This window comes from Myotis lucifugus, unplaced genomic scaffold (genome assembly GCF_000147115.1).
Source record: "Myotis lucifugus unplaced genomic scaffold, Myoluc2.0 scaffold_299, whole genome shotgun sequence".
NCBI classification, from domain to species: Eukaryota; Metazoa; Chordata; class Mammalia; order Chiroptera; family Vespertilionidae; genus Myotis; species Myotis lucifugus.
Window position 1 is genome coordinate 1,297,676 of NW_005871347.1, and position 19,934 is coordinate 1,317,609.

Here is a 19,934-nt window from a genome sequence, read left to right on the forward strand (position 1 = left end):
CCAAGTCACAGGATAAAAGGCCCCTTACACCTTGGCACTCAGTCCCTAGGCCAGCCGTGGGCAAACTACGGCCCAGGGCAGAATCCGGCCCATTTGAAAATGAATAAAAACTAAAAAAAAAAAGACCGTACCCTTTTATGTAATGATGTTTACTTTGAATTTATATTAGTTCAAACACTCCATCCATGCTTTTGTTCCGGCCCTCCGGTCCAGTTTAAGAACCCATTGTGGCCCTCAAGTCAAAAAGTTTGCCCACCCCTGCCCTAGGCCCACCTTCCCTGATGCCCCATGGACAGACCCTCTCCCACCCTGCCCCATCCTTGGACATGGGGAAGATGTGGACATTTGCATGAAAGAAGTCTACTAGATATTGATTTTGAAATCACTTTTAAAAAATGTAGAAGAAACAACTACAACATATGGACTCATGGGGCTGGAGGTGATGTCATGTGATGTAAAGCCTGCATGGAAGACAGGAAGCACTAGCAGAGGCTGAGGTGGCATTTTCTCCTCTGGGGAGTGTTACTTTGGGAAATGGTTGTGCCACGTGTATGTTGCCTCCTGGGCAAGCTGTTCTGGATCACCCCTCTAAGCTGGAACTTTCATCTGAGCTCCTGGAGCACTGTGAATTCACCTATCATAGAGCTGAGCTGTATGGTGAGATAGATTTTGAGATATAATTCACATCATAAAATTCACCCTTTTAAAATGCAGAATTTAGTGGTATATTCACAAAGTTGGGCAGTCAATCCCACTAATTCCAGAGCATTTTCAACATTCCTGGCACCCACTAGCAGTCCCTCTCTCTTCCAACCTCTGCCCAGTTGTGGCAACACTAATCTACTTTCTGTCTCTATGTATTTGCCAATTCTGGACATTTCATTTAATGAAACAATGTAAAATGTGGTCTTTTGTACCTGGCTTATTTTGCTTTGTTTTCAAGATTCATCCATGTTGTAGCATATATATGTACGTCATTCCTTTTTTATAGCTGACTATTTCATCATATGAATAACCTACATTTTGTTTATCCATTTATCAATTAATTGATATTTGGATAATTTTTATTTTCTAACTATTAAAAATAATGTTGCTATGAAAATTAGTATACAAGATTTTGTGTAGAAATATGTTTTTAATTCTCTTGGGTAAATATTTAGGAGTGGAATTGCTGGGTCAAATATAACTATGTTTAACTTTTTTCTTTTTTTGTTTTTTTTTCTTATGTTTAATTTTTAAAAAAATATTTTTTTTTATTGATTGCAGAGAAGAAGGGAGAGGAAGAGAGAGAGATAGAAACATCAATGATGAGAGGGAATCATTGATTGGCTGCCTCCTATATGCCCCCTACTGGGGATCGAGCATGTAACCCGGGTATGTGCCCTTGACTGGAATCAAACCTGGGACCCTTCAGTCCACAGGTTGATGCTCTATCCACTGAGCAAAACCACTAGGGCACTATGTTGAACTTTTTAAGGAACTTTCAAACTGTTTTTTCTAAGTGTTGCACCTTTAGCATTCCCACCAGCAATGTATGGGGGTTGCAATATCTCCACATCCTAGTGCCGTGGTCGGCAAACTGCGGCTCGAGAGCCACATGCGGCTCTTTGGCCCCATTGAGTGTGGCTCTTCCTAAGCCTTAGGAGTACCCTAATTAAGTTAATAACAATGTACCTACCTATATAGTTTAAGTTTAAAAAAATTGGCTCTCAAAAGAAATTTCAATCGTTGTACTGTTGATATTTGGCTCTGTTGACTAATGAGTTTGCTGACCACTGACCTAATCAATACTTATAATTGTCAATCTTTTTTATTTAATCCTCACCAGAGGATATATTTTTATTGATTTTAGAGAGAGAGGAAGGGAGAGGGGAAGAGAGAGAAATATCAATGAGAGAGAACCAACTATAGGCCGCCTCCTGCAAGCACCCAGACCAGGGATGTTTGAACCTGCAACCTGGGTATGTGTCCCGCCTGGGAATCCAACCTGTGAACTTTCAGTGTATGAGACAATGCTGCAACCAACGGAGCCATACCAGCCAGGGCAATCTTTTTTATGATAGCTATCTTAGTAGGTGTGAAATGGCATCTCATTATGGTTCTGATTTGCATTTCTCTAATAACTAATGATATTGAGCATTTTTCAAGGACTGATTTGCCACTATATATCTTCTCTGGGGAAACATACAAGTGCTTTGCTCATTTTTTAAAACTTGAGAGTTCTTTGTCCTTTTATTGTTGAATTGTAAGAGTTCTTTATATATTCTGGATACTAGTCTCTTATAAAATGTATGATTATCTCCCAGTGTGTGGTTGTCTTTTCACTTTCTTGAGTGTCCTTTGAAGCACTAAAGTGTTTCATTTTAAAGAAGTCTGATTTATCAATTTTTATTGTTGTTGTTTGTGCTTTTGGAGTCCTATCTAAGAAACAACTGCTTAATACAAGGTCATGAAGATTCATGCCTATGTTCTTTTCTTAGGATTTTACTAGAGGCCCAGTGCATGAATTCATGCATGGGTGGGGTCCAACTGGCCCAGCCCCAATTGGGGTGGATCGGGGCCAGGCCTGTCAGGAGGAGGAGATGGCAGGAGGTCAGAGGCCTGCCTGGCCCCGATCGGGGCTGATCAGGGCCGGGCCAGCTGGGGGAAGGGGATGCAGATGATTAGCTGGCGGGTCCCACACCCGATTGGTGGCGGGGGGGGGGGGGGGGGCTTATCCGGTGTGGAGCTGGCTGGAAAGAGGGGCCCTAAGCTGATTGGAGTGGGGGGGGCCCATCAAGGGTGGGGCTGGCTGGGGGGAGGGGCCTCGGGAGGTGGGCAAGCCGCCCCCCCCCCCCTTGATCTGGCCGGTTCACTGGCCACAGTGGGCGTCATAACAACTGGTCATTCTGGTCATTATGGCGTTCTGGTCCCTGACTTTTTATATATATACTAGAGGCCCAGTGCACAAAAATTTGTGCACTCGGGGGGGAGGGGGGGTTCCTCAGCCCGGCCTGTGCCCTCTCGCAGTCTGGGACCCCTCGGGAGATAACGACCTGCTGGCTTAGGCCTGCTCCCGGGTGGCAGAGGGCAGGCCCAATCCCTAGGTGCAGCCCCTGGTCGGGCTCAGAGCAGGGCTGATTGAGGAGTTGGGGCACTGCCCCCTGTCATGCACAGAGCAGGGCGGATCGGGAGGTTGCGATGCCACCCTCAGTCACGCTCAGGGTAGGGCCGATTGGGGGGTTGGGGCACCGCCCCCCTGTCACACTCAAGGCAGGGTCGATGGGGGAGGTTGCGGGCGCCACCCCCCTGTCATGCACAGAGCAGGGGCCAATCAGGGGGGTTGGAGGCGCTGCCCCCTGTCACTCACAGAGCAGGGTCCATTTGGGGGGGGTGGGGGTTTCTTACTCTATCAGGCACAGAGCAGGGCCGATCAGGGGGTTGGGGAGCTCCCCCCCTATCAGGCACAGAGCAGGGCTGATCAGGGGGTTGGGGCGCCTTCCCCTGTCACGAACAGAGCAGAGCAGATAGGGAGGTTGTGGCCCCGCCCCCTGTCACACACAGAGCCGCAGGGCGATCAGGGTGTTTGGTCGCTGCCCCCTGTCACGCTGACCCCGGTGCCAGGAGGCCTCGCTGCTCCGCTGCTCCTGGTGCTGGGAGGCATATTACCCTTTTACTATATAGGATAGAGGCCTGGTGCACGGGTGGGGGCCGGCTGGTTTGCCCTGAAGGGTGTCCTGGATCAGGGTGGGGGTCCCCACTGGGGTGCCTGGCCAGACTGGGTGAGGGGATGATGGCTGTTTGCAGCTGGTCACACCCCCTTCAGGGTGGGGGTCCCCACTGGGGTTCATGGCCAGTCTGGGTGAGGGGCTGAGGGCTGTTTTCAGGCTGGTGGGTGACTGAAGCTCCCAACCGCTCCTTTTTTTCTTTTTTCTTTTTATTCTGGGCCAGCTTTAGCTCTGAGGCTTGGCTCTAGCTCTTAGGCCTCGGCTGCTGAAAGCAGGTATCTGGTTTGTTTGGGTTCTATAATTGAAACAATGTTGCGGTCCTGCTGGCTGAAGCCGGGCTAGCTGAAAGCAGGTTTCTGGGGTTTTGTTTAGCTTCTATATTTGTAACAATGTTTCAAACTGCAAGCTCAGAGGCCGGCAGCCGCAGGTGGGGAACGTTGGAGTCCTCCGTCACTGAAGCAAGCAAGCCTCATGTTTGCTTCAAGCTGCCTGGCTGCTGGCTGCCATCTTGGCTGGCAGTTAATTTGCATATCGCCCTGATTAGCCAATGGGAAGGGTATCGGAGGTACTGCTAATTACCATGTTTCTCTTTTATTAGATAGGATATAGATAATTGTAGCTCTGACATTTAAGTCTATGGTCCATTTTGAGTCTATTTTCGTACAAGGGTGTGGTACAGCTCCTCTCCATTCTTTCCTATGTGAATGTTCACTTGTCCCAGCCCCATTTGTTGAAGACACTATTCTTTCTCTGCTGAGTTGTCTTGGCATCCTTGTTGAAGACTAGTTGACTGTATTTATAAGGGTTTCCTCTGGATGTAATTAGGTTTATTGACCTGTTGGTCTGCCCTTATGCCAGCAGCACACCGTTTTGATTACTGTAGCATTGTAGTAACTTTTGAAGTTAGGAAGTGTGAGTTATCAAACATTATTCTTTTTTTCAAGATCATTTTAGTTGTTCTTGGTACTTTGAATTTCCATGAAAATTTTAGAATCAGATTGTCAAATTTTTTTCCAAAAAATATCTGTAGACTAAGTTGGAGAGTATTGCCAGTTTAATAATATTAAATCTTCCAATAGGTGATTATTAGATGTCTTTCCATATAGTTGGGTCTTCTTTAATTCCTTTCAATAATGTTTTATAGTTACCAGTGTACAAATCTTGTACTTCTTTTGATAAATTTATTCCTAAGAATTAAAAAAAATTGATGCTATAATAAATGGAATTTTTTAAAATTAAAATTTTTATGTTACTCATTTTTAGTATAAAGAAATACAATTGCTATTTATATTTTGATCTTGTGTCCTGACAACTTTTCTTTTTCTTTTTTTTTTATTATAAATTTTATTGATTTTTTACAGAGAGGGAGAGGGATAGAGAGTTAGAAACATTGATGAGAGAGAAACATCGATCAGCTGCCTCCTGCACACCTCCCACTGGGGATGTGCCCGCAACCAAGGTACATGCCCTTGACCGGAATCGAACCTGGGACCTTTCAGTCCACAGGCTGACGCTCTATCCACTGAGCCAAACCGGTTAGGGCCTGAAAACTTTTCTTATTTGTTGATTATCTCTAATAGTTGTGTGTGTGTGGTGTCTTCCTTAGGATTTTTCATATTCAAGGCCATGTCATCTGCAAATAAAGATAGTTTTCCTTTTCCTTGTAATCTGGTGCATTTTCCTTCTTTTAAACTGCATCACTGCCCTCCAGTACAATGTTGAAGAGAAGTGCTGAGAGTGGACATCCTTGCCTTGTCCTGGGTCCTTGGTGGAGTTTTCAGCATTTCCCCATTAAGTATGATGTTAACTGTGGTTTTTTCATAGACACGCTTTATCAGTTTAAGGAAGTTCCCTTCTATTTCTAGTTTGTTGAGTAATTTTTATCATAAGAAGATGTTGGCTTTTTGTTAAATGCTTTTTGTATATCTATAAAAAATGATCAAGTGAAGATTAATCATTTTCATCAAAGTTGCAAAGTTTTTGGTCATTATTTCTCAATATATTCTTTCTGCCCCTTTCTTTTTTTTCTTTATGGGACTCCCATTATGTGCATGTTGTTATGCTTGGTGGTGTCCTACAGGTCTTTGAGACTATTCATTTTTCTTTTTTTCTTTTCTTTTTTTAATATATTTTATTGATTTTTTACAGAGAGGAAGAGAGAGGGCCAGAGAGCTAGAAACATCGATGAGAGAGAACATCGATCAGCTGCTTCCTGCACACCTCCTACTGGGGATGTGACCGCAACCAAGGTACATGCCCTTGACCGGTATCGAGCCCGGGACCCTTCAGTCCACAGGCCGACACTCTATCCACTGAGCCAAACCCGTCAGGGCCTATTCATTTTTCTTAATTCTTTATTCTTTCTGTTCTTCATACTGGAAAAATCTCCAATGGTCTGTCGTAAAGTTCACTGATTCTTTTTTCTGCCTATTCAGATTGGATATTGAGCCCCTGCAGTAAATTTTTTTCATGTCAGTATTGTGTTTTTCAAATCTAGACATAGTATTTGATTTTCTTCATATTTTTGCTTTATTGCTATTCTATATTTGGTGAGAGATTGATCTCATCATTTCTTTTAGTTCTTTAGATGGTTTTCTTTAGTTCTTTGAACATTTTTAAAATACACAATTTAAGGTCCTTGTCTAGTAAGTCCAACATGTGAGCTTTCTCAAAGCACTGTTTCTATTGATGTATTTTATTGTTTCTTTGCATGCTTTATGATTTTTTTTTGTTGAAAATTAGACTCAGCGATTTTTTTCTTAATAAACACTTCCTTAGTTTCCAGGGCTATGAAAGCATTCATTTTGATTTTTGGGGGGAGGAAGAAGTGTTCTCATTGCTTTTATGGAGGAGAAGATTTTCAGAGACCCTTATTCCATCTTTTCTGCTGACAGTCTATAGCACTTCGAATCAATCTCTATTTAGCACTTGTAACAAATGGTAATGTATGACCTCCTTTTCCCATGATAGGTTCTGAGCTCCTAGAAGGAAAAGGTTGTGTCTTATTCATCTCTTTGCCCTCCCCTTCCAGAACGAAACGGAGTGTTTGGTGAATAGCAGACTATCCTTGAAGAAATAAGCGAACTGCCAAAGAAGGTAACCCACTGAGAAACAGTTTCTGAGATGTCTAAGGATGCTATGGCTTAGGGTAATTTCTTAACCCTAGAGAATCCTGGAAACCTCTTGTTGCATTTGTATCTAGTTCTGTGGGTCTCCATTTCTACCATGTCACTTACTAGAGTGTCCTAAGACAATTTTCATCATCATTTAGAGCAGTGGTTCTCAACCTTCTGGCCCTTTAAATATAGTTCCTCATGTTGTGACCCAACCATAAAATTATTTTCGTTGCTACTTCATAACTGTAATGTTGCTACTGTTATGAATCGTAATGTAAATATCTGATATGCAGAATGGTCTTAGGCCCCTGTGAAAGGGTTGTTCGATCGCCAAAGGGGTCGCGACCCACAGGTTGAGAACCCCTGATTTAGAGTCTCCTTTTTCTCATACATACAATGTGGATAATAATAATAATTAAGATCAGAATATTGTGAACCTTGCTTGGTTCAGATGATTGGATATGACACATGTAAAGCCGATAGCAGTGTCTGTTCATAATGATGAGTGTTTAGTCTTCCTGCCTTTTCTAACTCCAGGGAGCTCTTTAATCATATCCTCTTAATTTAAGCAAGGGTTTGGCAAATGTACCTGCCAATAGCAACTAGTAACAATGGTGTCTTAGCTCTCTGATGTCTGAGCTTCTGCAAAGGCCTTCTTTGGAACTCGGGCAGGCAGAGCAACCCAGTGCTCCATCCATGGGCCTATGCACCAGCACAGCTATGAGCAGAAAAGCCCTGCTGTGGGGCTGCTGGCCAGGCATGGCGACCAGGGCTGTGAGTCAGGGTCCTGGAGAACTGGCGGCAGGGAAAGTAGGCAACCCCAGGATTTACCTACAAAGGGAAGCAACCCACAGACTCCTAGAAAGCCTCGTGGAGGGTCCTCGTACCTTCCAGGATGATGGGGGACAAGTCATGCTGGGGTCTCACTCATTTATTTACACTTCCTAGTATGATTTTTCTCAAAAGAAAAGAAAAAGAGCTCAGCCTGTGTGGCCCAGTGGTATGAACCAGGAGCTCACAGTTTGATTCCTGGTCAGGGTACAGGCCTGGGTTGTGGGCTCGATTCCCCAGTGTGGGGCGTGCAGTAGGCAGCCGATCCATGATTCTCTCTCATCATTGATGTTTCTATCTCTCTCTCTCTCTCTCCCTTCCTCTCTCTGAAATTAATAAAAATGTATTTTTTTAAAAAGTGGGGAGGAGAGGGGGAAAAAAGAAAGAAAAAAACTTCAGTTTTTCTTTTTTAAATTTTGAGAACAACTAATCTAATTCAAAGTCCTTCTTAGATGAAAATGCAGGCCAGACAAACTCAGTGACCAGCCCTGTCCAGACAGGAGGGGCAGCAGAGCTGGAGCCCAGCATGGGCATTATGCTGATGGGGAGTCCGGAGTTCCTTTCCATTGCACCTGCTGTCACCTAAGTCACCTCCCATAGCACCTGAGAAAAACACCTGAGCCTGTGCTGTTAAATGCTCACTGGACTCAAATACTTGGGCATCTAAGAGGCATCTTTATTTATTCCCCTATAAGCCTGTTTGTCTTCCCAATCTTAGCATATGAGACCTCCAAAATTGTAATTTGCTCAGCATTCGTTCTATACTCCCCCACCAGGCAGGGCCTGTGCCATTCGAGTGGGACCAACCACACTCATACCTTCCTTGGTCCAAGCCGCTAAGGTCACCTCATCCCCTTACCCACATAATTTAAAACTGTAATCCATTCTTCTGGCAATAGGATTTGTTCATAAATGTCTCAATCAATATCAAGATCAAAATTTTTGTTTGATAATTATTTGAAATGATGCTTACTTCTCCTCCATGTAAGTGGAGCCATCTTACAACCATGTATGAAATCAACAAAAGGATAAATGGACACATAGAGGGTGAGGAATAGCTGGGGCAGGACTGAGAATCAGAAAAATAAGTCTAGAGCCCTGATCAAACTTTGCCTGAAGCCTACATATATCACACTTTTCATTTGTGTTAAGTCGGTAAGTTGCCCTTATTTTCTAAAGACAGTTAACATTATATTTTCTGTTTCCTGAAACCAAAGGAATCTAAATGGATAAACATATTGAAACTACTAGCAAGTTCTGTCATATCTGCTTCCAAAACCACACACCATATCTGTTCACTTCTCACCAAGACCACCGCATATCCCACTTCAAAGCAACAATTCTCTAGCTGTGCTAGGTAACAGTCCCTCCTCCCATTGCAGTCTCCACACAGCAGGGTGATCAGTTACAAATGGAAATCAGATCTGGTGATTTTTCCTGTTTAACACCTTCCGAAGGCTCTCATTTGCTCTTAGAATAAAGCCTAATCCCTTGTCCATATCCCTGCATTTTCTATGGCTTCTCTTTGACTCCATTGGCTCCCACTTCGTGGATCTTTACGTTTCTTGAACAGCCACACCCTCCCCACTTTTGCCGAGAATGCTTCACTCCTTACTCTTCCCCGGGCTGCCTCGCTTTTACCCTTTCAGACTCAGATCAAGTACCACCTCCTCAGGTGTCTTTCCTGACCACCTCCCCTGCTCCCAGAGTGCTCATCACAATGCTTGATGATGTATCTTATGCACTTATTCCTTTTTACTGGAAAGCAAGCTGTGCATGAGGATCTTGCTGTTTTGTTTAAACTGCTCCCTGACTTATACTAGGCTCAACAAATATGTTTTGAATGGGCACCCGAGAGCAGCTCGGAAAACCAAATCTCATCGGGAGGTGTTCCCAGGTGCCACCCAGTGGTGAACAGTGGCCGCCTGAGGACACCTTGGAACGTAGGCCTGAGTCACCTGGCAGGTGAGAGGGGGACGCACCCGTCAGCTGCTGGGAGGTGAGGCCAGGCCGTGAGGACCGAGAGCCCAGTGCACAGCTCGCTGCTCTGGCCACACGTGCCACAGCCTCGGCAGCAGCGGCTTCACTGAGGAGCGGGCTAGAAATGCTGAGTCTTGGCCCACCCCAACCAGACCCGCTGCACTGGCTCTGCACCCACAGGGCCCCAGGCGCCTGGTGTGTGCCTGGCGTGTTGAGAAGCTCGCTGTTACCACTGCACATGCACTGCCCACGCTGACCCTGAATCCACGCTGCCGCCAGGAGCCAGGCTTCCGCGCTGTGCGGCCCCCTCTCTGAGCCGTGGTCTCTCCATCACTTACAAGACCCGACGAGCACCTTGTAAATGGTGTCATGGCAGTGAAACAGCAGCTCGGCTGAGGCTGTCCTGCTCACCTGTGACCATTGGGAATTGGGGAATTAATGAGAGAAAGATGTGAGCAAGTCACAGGACCAGGCAGGGTCCATGAAAAAGCAAGGGCTTCTAGAGAGAAATGTGTGTGTGTGGACAGGACTATATACTCATGTAAAACAGCGAGGAATGACCTCAGAGGTGATGCAGAGTGAACCTCAGCTCAGTCACACTTCATAAACTGGAAGTTTTCACAGCACCCTTTTGCCACCTAAATCAGTAGTTCTTTTAAAAAGTATATATTTTATTGATTTCAGAGAGGAAGGAAGAGAGAGAGAAGCATCAATGATGAGAGAGAGTCATTGATTGGCTGCTTCCTGCACATCCCCCACTGGGGATTGAGCCCACAAACCGGGCATGTGCCCCGACCGGGAATCGAACTGTGACCTCCTGGTTCATAAGCCGATGGTCAACCATTGAGCCACACCTGCTGGACCAAATCAGCAGTTCATGGCTGCACATGAAACTCACCTGGGAGCTTTTAAAAGCCCCAAGCCCAGCCAATTCCACCAAGTGCCTGTGGTTTGTAAAGCTCTGACATGCTTCTCGAGCTGCAGGTGCACACCCACCCCCTGGGGAGCGGGGTGATGTCAGAAAGCACACTGAAATTCTCGGGGTCTGGGCAGGGCTGACTGCACCCAGGTGACGCTGAGGCTTCTGCTCTGGACCGGGGACCACCTGAATCACCAGGCCCCGGGACTCAGAGGCGCAGACCAGCCTGAGAATGATGCCTTTGGGATGTTGAGGAGAGTTAGATGAGGTCCCCAATGGAGGGAATCTGATAGGATTGAACACCCACGACACGCCATGTGCTTTAAAACATTCCATCCCAACGAGCACATTTGGGTGAGAGTGGAACACATTCAGAACAAGAAACTTGCTTAAACTTGGCCTCACGTTCAACACAAGGCAGATCCTGATTCACACCCAGGTCTTTCCAGCGCCCAGTCAGTCCCAAGTGCTCTCTGAGCTGCCTGGCTGCTGACCCCCTGGAAGAGCCTCTTGGGGTCCCTTAGAGTTTAGGAGATGTAGACTGTGAGGGAGGGGAAGGAGGGAGAGAGGAGGGAGAGTGCGGACGTGCTCCTGGGAGGGAGAGCACCCTGGGACCCTTGTTTGAAGGGTTTTTTAATGCTGGGAGCTCAGGGTAAATCTTAGGAGGATCTCAATACAATACTCCTCAGTTTTATGCTGATGCACCAAAATGAGATTTATTCCCTTAACTGCCTCTGGCCTTGGGTGTGGTCGGCAAATGGCACTAATTGCATTTCTGAATAGAGTGATTTAAGCTACTGACCTCTGATTGGGGAGCAGTGGACACCATTTACTTGTAAGTGTCCTTGGTTACAGAAGATGGGGTTTGTGATTTACTAGATGGCTGTGAACTGTTTGACCATGTAATTGGCTGCCTCAGTTTCCCTGTTCCGTTTGTCCTGGCTGACCAGCCATCTCAAAAGAGCAATTGGATGAATGGAGCAAAGAACAGGTGGCGTCAGGGCCGAGGACACTTCAGAGAGGAGCAGCCAGTCACCTCCCCTAGAGGAGAGGGAGGGCGGGGCTGCACTTGGCCCTGTGCCCAGGGCTGGCCCAGACTCGGCATCTTAGAAATGCTGCCATCACCACAAGCCACTCGCTTCACATCCGCCGTGGCTGGGACTGCTCCGGGCACCCCACTGGGAAAGCCCTCCTGCTCCGCATCCATAGCTCGGTGTGCTCCCACATGCAATACCAGCAAGAGGTGCCATCACCCCACTTTCCAGATGAGCAGAACATGTCAGAAAAGTTCAGGGGGAAACCCCAGATCCAGACCTGATCGAGCCCATGTGCAAGGGCTCTGGAAGTTTATGTCCAGCTCGACTTTCAACGAAAGGGGCCAAGGGGGCTAGGGCTGCCTGGGTGCCCCCAGGCCAAGGGCATGCAGTTCGGTTCCCTTTAGGGGAAATGTGGAATCATTATCATTTGAGGTAGCAAACAGGTGAACATCAGGTTTCTACAGCAGGAGCAGGAAAGATAGCTTGTCTGAGATGCTGCAGGAATCAGCAATCCACGTGCTGCCTTGCTGGGAACCGTGGCTCTTCCGAAGGGCACCCCAGGGCTGAGCTACCCTGACCTGCAGGTAAACATTTACACATATAGGTACTTGCTTCCCCCCTACTTTTTCCTTCGCTGAGGTTGCCTGGCAGGACACAGTGAGGACATTAGTGCTGCAGGAACCGAAGGCAGAGGCGCTCGGCCGAGGGAGCGTGAGCTTGTGCTGCAGCAAATTGAACAGGAGTGTTCCTGATGGAAAACAGTAGAAATCCTCTCAATTCCGTGGCAAGGACAAAGATTGAATTTATGTACCTATGTAAAAATTTTGCAAAATTTCCTTACTTTTAAGACAGAATATAGATATAGTTGAGACTATAATTAATTTATACTTACTTTTTGCTACTCAGCCAGGCACACAGCCACTCCCCCCTCCCTTGGAAAATTGCCCTGTGGGGACCTTAGGAAGGAGGACAGAGATTATCTATTCCTTTACCTCAAGCAACTTGCTACTTTATTTGTGACTTTCATTCAAGTCCATTTGTCAATAGGCAGAGCCATCTCTCTCAACAAGGAGGGGACGGGAGGAGCTAGTATTCTATTCTGCGTATATTTCTTTGCTAAGATCTTGCATAGACTGTGAAATCAATGGATCCCAGAATGGGAGGTGATCTTAGAAAACAAGTGTGCCTTTTGAATTGGGTTTATACAGCCCTGGGGTTCTGCACACGTGGCATCGAGTCCTCCAAGGTTGGCAGGGGCAGCGGTGCCAGTTGGGCTCCCATCCCTGCCCTCCATCTGTTGTGAACAACCAGTCCTCTGACAGTGCACTGCCTGCTGGGCGGGTCCTTAGACGATGGAAATGCATTGTCTGCTCCTTCCAAATGCGAATCCACCATACGGGTGCCCGCAGGCTGGTGGCCATGAGCCCCGGGGCCTGCAGAGGGGCCTGCACTGTGCCCTCCAGCCTTTCTTCAGTGTGTGCGCATGCAGAGAGCTCTCCAGTATCTCTCCACATAAGGACACTCATCCTGGCAGACCAGCTCCACTCTGATGCCCTCATTTAATCTTAATCACTTCTGTAAAGGCCCTATCACTAAGCAGTCACATTGGGGGGTAGCACTTCAACATACAGATTTTGGGAGGACTCAAATATCAAATCTATAACAAACATCTTGTTTTACAAGGAGTTAGCCTTTTGATAGAGTTTGAAAACCTGTGCCTTGTCAGAGCCCACTTTAGCTGTGGTGGGAGACAGGATGGCCATGGCAGCCTGTGCTCACTGCGGGCGCCAGGGAGGGCACATCACGGTTGGGGCCCCATCCAGCCCAGGAGCGATGCCTGGGCCTCCTCTGTTAGCTTAAAAAGTAATTGATAGATCCTCCCTTCCCCCAACTGGTGGGCAAGTATGACGTAACCTGCAGCCTGGAAATACCTGGGTGACTAACCATGTACCTTATATGGACTATACATTGAACCACCAATCAACACCTGCCAAATACCCTAAGCCCTTGTTCCTATATGGACCATACATTAGCCACCAATCAGCGCACACTGAGAACCCTAAGGCCCCATTCCTTCCCATTCCTCCCCTCGAAAGGTGTGTTCACCTCTGCACGGGTTGCTGTTCTCCCCTTGCGAGACAGCCCGACAGGTCTTTTTCCCCTAATAAAGCCTGTAATCCTGGTTTTCGGCTCCCGACTGGTCTCTCATTCTGGTGCCGAAACCCAGGGAAACTCTGTACCTTAAAAGGAATACAGTTCACGCACTGCTTCTTAGTTATTCTCCAATGCCCCACCCCTTTACTGGGGGAAAGGCATCTTATCTAAATTCCATGCAACAGTCTCACTGACTCCCTCTGCCTACACACCCTCGGCCTCCGTCTTTCTTGTCTCTGCTGCTGACTCAGACTCGGCCTCGGTAGTTCTCCCATTACTTCCAGATAAGATCCACCCTATAGTCTGGGACACTTCTAATCCATCCATAGCCAAACACCATACTCCAGTCCTGATCCACCACAAAAACCCTGACTCCTTCCCTTTTGTCCCCCAATACCCTGTCCCAACCAAACATCTACTCGGCCTTAAACCTACTATTTCCAAACTTCTCAATTCAGGTCTTCTAAGGCCCACAAACTCCCCCTTCAACACGCCCATCCTTCCTGTTATTAAACCAAATGGCTCGTATCGCCTGGTTCAAGACCTCAGAGCCATCAACTCGGCAGTACTGGCCATAGCCCCTGTTGTGCCCAATCCCTATACCATTCTGTCCTCTATTCCCCCTTCATCCTCCTTTTTTACGGTCCTTGATCTAAAAGATGCCTTCTTCCCTATCCCTTTAGATTCACAATGTCAGGACCTCTTTGCTTTCACCTGGACTGACCCAGAAACTAGACACTCACAGCAGCTCACGTGGACAGTTCTGCCCCAGCGTTTAGGGAGAGCCCCCACTTCTTTGGGCAGGCATTGGCAAAGGACTTGTAGGCGCTGCCCAGAAGCTCTCTCCTACAATATGTAGATGACCTTCTACTGGGCAGCCCTGATCTCCAAACCTCTCAGGAGGACACGTGTCTACTCCTTAACTTTCTTGCCCAGAGTGGTTATCGGGTCTCAGCAACCAAGGCTCAGCTCTCCCAGTCAGCACTAACATACCTCGGGGTTAGAATTTCACAGGACTGGAAGGAGATTACTGCAGACTGTAAAAGCCTTATCTCTTCCTTACCAACGCCAACCACCAAGTCTGACCCCCTTCCAGACCTCTCACAGCCATTCATACCATACACTCATGAAAATCATGGCCTGGCTCTGGGGGTTCTAGGACAAGACAAAAGTCCCTCTTTCGCCCCAGTGGCCTACCTATCAAAACAACTGGACCCCGCTTGTAGGGGCTGGGCCCCTTGTCTCAGAGCCCCAGCCGCGGTAGCTACTCTGGCCCTAGAAAGCTCTAAACTTACCTTTGGGCAGCACACAGCTATCAAATCCCCTCATCATCTTCAGGACCTTGTGACCCACAAGGCTATACAACATCTCTCACCTTCACGACTTCAGGCATACCATCTGGTTTTCATTGGAAACCACCAGTTTTTTCTCACTCCTTGCTCTCCCTTGAATCCTACTACTCTCCTCCCCGTTGGGACAGATCCTCCTCTCCACTCCTGCATTGAAACAATTACCCAGTTCATATCTCCCTTTCCTCATATTTCACCCACTCCTCTCTCCACACCTGAGCAGCTCTGTGAAACACACGATGACACCAAATGCCAGTGAAGCCCAGAGGGCATGTCTATCTGTCTAGGAGGAGCGGCGGAGTTTGGGGTAAAGACTGTAGAGATGCTGAAGGAAAGGTCCGAGTCCTCTTGATCACCCTTATTACTGTGACTAATGCCACTTACTTGGTCTTTGTATCCATATTGGCACCTATTTATTTATTTATTGTTAAGTATTTTTGACAGTATTAAGATGTTCACCATTCCCTCCCCGCCTGGCTTCCTCCACCCAGCCCCTACCCACCCCAGCCCCTCACCACCCTACTGTCTGTGTCCATGAGTGATGCAGATGCGCATACAAAGTCTTTGGTTAATCTCTTCCCACCCTCCCTTCTGACAGCTGTCAGTCTATTCCATGCATCCATACCTCTGGTCCTATTTTGTTAATCAGTTTATTTTGATCATTAGATCCCACATATGAGTGAGACCATGTGATACTTGTCTTTCTCTGACTGGCTTATTTCACTTAAGCATTATACTCCCCAGGTCCCTCCATGTTGTAACAAAGGGTAAGAGATCCCCCCCCTTTTTTTTGTATAGCTGCACAGTATCCCATGGTGTAAATGCTTTTTTATGCACTTGTCTATGGATGGGCACTTGGGCTGTTTCCAGATCTTAACTATTTTAAATAATGCTGCTATGAACATAGGTGTGTATATATTTTTTCTGATTGATGTTTCAGGTTCTTAGGATGTAGTCCTAGAAGTGGAATTGCTGGGTCAAACAGCAATTTCATTTTTAATTTTTTGAGGAAACTCCATACTGTTTTCCACAGTGGCTGCACCAGTCTGCGTTCCCACCAGCAGTGCACAAGGGTTCCCTTTTCTCCACATCCTCCCCAGCACTTGTTGTTTGTTGATTTATTGCTGTTAGTCATTCTGACAGGTGTGAAATCGTACCTCATTGTTGTTTTAATTTGCATTTCTCTGATGATTAATTATGTTGAGCATTTTTTTCATATGTCTATTGGCCATATGTCTGCATGTCCTCTTTGGAGAAGTGTCTATTCATGTCCTTTGCTAATATTTTAATTGGATTGTTTGTCTTCCTGGTGTCGAGTTGTGTAAGTTCCTTATGTATTTTGGATATTAACTCTTTATCAGATGTATCATTGCCAAATATGTTCTCCCATACAGTGGGCTCCCTTTTCATTTTATTGATGGATTCTTTTGCTGTGCTTTTTATTTTGATGTGGTCCCATTTGTGTAGTTTTCTTTTGCCCTAGGAGATGTATCAGTGAAAATTCTGGTATGTGAAAAGTCTGAGATTTTGCTGCCTATGGATTCTTCTAGGATTTTTATGGTTTCATGACTTAAATTTAAGTCTTTTACCCATTTTGAGTTTATTCTGTGTGTGGTGTCAGTTGGTGATAGTACCTATTTTTTAGTCACAAGTGCCATGAAGAGACAAAGAGGCCATGGATGTCTCCTGCGGTCATGGGGAAGCGTCCTGGCCGTGTCATCCCATCAGCACAGAGTCTGACACACGGCAGCTGCTCAGTAATACCCACTGAGTGAGTAGATGAGCAAGTCCAGATGACACAGACAGGGGTTGGGGTCAAATTCTGGACACGAACCTGCACACAAGGACGTGATTGCTGGAGGGGCTGCGTGGTTGTCTTCCAGGACCTGGCCTGGTGGTTCACCTGCCTCCTGGCAGCCTCTGCAAGTCCATTCTGAGTCTCTGGCGGGGTGTGGGCTGAAGCCACTGGGCCTGGAGGGCTGGGGAGGCCTGACGCATGGGCAGGGCGGGCCCCAGGCCCAGTGAAGAGGCCTGCACTCTCAGGTCTGTGGACCAGGCTCTGGACTCTGTTGCTTTCACCTCTTTCCTGGCTTCTCAGGGCTCTTGTTCCCTTGCCCCCTACTTGGCCTCAGTTTTCCTGACATTCAAGGATCTTGGGGAGAGCATGGCAGCCCCAGTGACAGATGGCTGGGCAGTGGAGCCACACTGGTGTGTGCCTCCCAAGCCCATGTGTTGCGGGGGGGTGGGGGGGGTGGGGGGTGTGCACTGTCCCTACCAGGCCGCATCAGGGGCCGCACAGGTGAGTGGAGAAGAGAGGTTTGGGGCCCAGAAAGAGTGAGACCTTGCTCAACAGGAGCTGTGGGCAGGCAGGAGAGCGAGGAGATGGGAGGAACGGCCACCAAAATCAGACCCACAGAGGGGCCCAGAGCAGAGCTCCAAGGAGGCAGAGTCGCTGCTCTCCGTGTTCTCTGACTGTAGAGTGACACCTGTTCCCTGGGGAAACCAGCTCGCAGGGAGGGCTGCGGTCTGGCCCAGGGCCACTGAGAACAGAGGAAGTCCTGGGGGTCCCCAGCCGTGGACCGGTGGCTCTGACCCCGCCCAGTGACTATGCAAGGCTGACAGAGAGGCAGGCCTGTGTCGGAGTCAGCCCCCTCCCGTGTCTCTCTGAGTTGCTTCATAGAAGGGTGAGGCTGGGAGGGGGGCTGAGGGCTGAGGGGCTGGAGGGCAGGAGGGCAGGGTGAGAGGCCTGCACATGGTGCCCAGAGGACTTTGGATCACACCCAAAGGTGAGGAGGCTTCCTAGGCCCACATGTGAGTGGAGGCGAGGGCATGGGTGGACTTGGAATTTCTCAAGCAAAGGGCTTCAGGCTTTGGGGATTCCCTGCCTGCCCCCCTACCCCCGCCACCAACCCCCTGCCAAGGGCACCGCTGCAGCCCTTCTCCTTTCCTGCTGACCCAGTCCAGTGGGGAGATGTCCTGAGCCCACTATTCCCAGCTCCATACAAACCTGAGCTTGGGCTCAAGGTGTCTTTGACCCCACTGGCCGTCTTGCCCGCCTCCCACCCTCTACTGAGCACAGGGGGGCGGGGCCTGTGTGGAGGCTGCCACTCGTGGCGTCCTCAGCCTCTCAGCTTCCACCCTTCCTCAGTCTGGGCTCCTCTCTCTTCTTCTCACTGTGTTTCCTAGTCCCTCGTGGGTGAGGATGGCAAATGGTGAGTGAAGGTCGCTCCTCGATAAACACAGTTGAGGCTCTGGCAGTGGCACACGTCCAGGCGCTGAGCCCGTGGCCTTCCTGGCCACCTACAGCCTGTGGGTGTGCACCACTCAGGCCTCAGTTTCCCTCCTGGCCCCACTCTAGGGCCCAAGACAAGCCCCGTGTGAGCGCTGGAGTGAGGCCAGTGATGTCCTTTCTCTGCAGCGGCTGGCACAGGGCATGGCCTAGAAGAGCTTGAGAGGGCGGCTGCGCCTCACCACCTGGTGCAGAATGACTTACTGGCCTCTGCTTGTGTGCATGCCCTGAGTTGCGTGTGTGGCCTGATTTCTGCATCTGCAACAGAGTCAGATGCTGGTGCCAAGGACCCAGCTTCTGTTCTGAGGACCCCACCCTGGGACTGTCCTTCCCCCTGCAGCTCTGCCCTTCCTGCCTCACCAGGCCTTCTGCGGAGCCCTGCGCCCCCATCCCCATCTACCCAGCTCCAGTTCCTTGTCCCTGCAGCGCTGACTCAGGAGGAACAGACGTGGGCCCTGGGTGGGGACTTCGTGTTAGTGTCACAAGCCCAGGTGCCATGGGCTTCGCAGGGAATGCACGGTGCCGCTCCTGCAGGACATGCTGGCCCGGGCGGCGATGCCTGAGCCCTGCACCTGTCCCACAGCGGAGGCGCAGGCCTCCTTCTCAGGCGTCTGGGATTCTAAATAAATCTTTTTTTAATGTTGGTGACTAAGCAGCACGGGCTGCTGTCTGACTAGGGCGTGCTGGCGGGTAACTCAGGGAGCACCCTGGCCCCTTCCACACACCCGGCCGTCCTGACATTGCTCTGGAAGCTAGAAAACATACCCGGATCACAATGTAATCAGTGGAATCCGAATGCCAGCAGCCGGGCTGAGCTGCGGGTACCGGGCTCTACCTCAGCTTCTGAGTGCTCTCAGTTCTGTTTCAATGAGCAGCTTTCCTGTGCACATCATCCTGTTCGAGCCTCACAGTAGCCAGTGGAGCCATATTAACATTTATGTCAGGGTCAGGAGCAATGGCTTCCCTCCCCTTGCCCTGGGGAGGAGAGCTAGGACTCACATTCAGCTCCTGCCCGCCCCCCCCCCCCACTCCTGTCATGCAGCCTGGCATCTCAAGGCCCTGTGTCCTGGGCTGTGCACGGCCCAGGGTGAACCTGAGGAGAAGTGGTGAAGGATCGAAGAAAAGACAGACAAGAGAATACAGCTGGGGCTCGGTGGATCTCCCGTGCCTGGATGAGGACACAAAAGACCAGCCTGCAAGCTAATGCTTTATTTTATAGTCTGATTAAAACAAGGGTAGATTAACATGTATACAAATGTTCTTGTTTTGGCAACACTTGCTGCCCATTAGCTACTTAGGACGGAATTAGGGAGGGCTACAAGGTCAGGCTTAATTATGCTAGGAGAGCTCTGCCCTCCAGGCTGGGACTTGTTTAAGGGACTTGACCTGCCATAGGTCAGCCCAAGGCTTGACCCTAGAGCCTCTCCCTACAGTGTCTGGCCCAGGGCTGGGCTCATGGCCATTAGGGCTGAAGGATGCATGTCTGGAGTTTGGCTCTGGGGCTGCTGGTTAGGACCCACAGGCAGCACCCAGCCCTGGCTCTGTCCAGGCG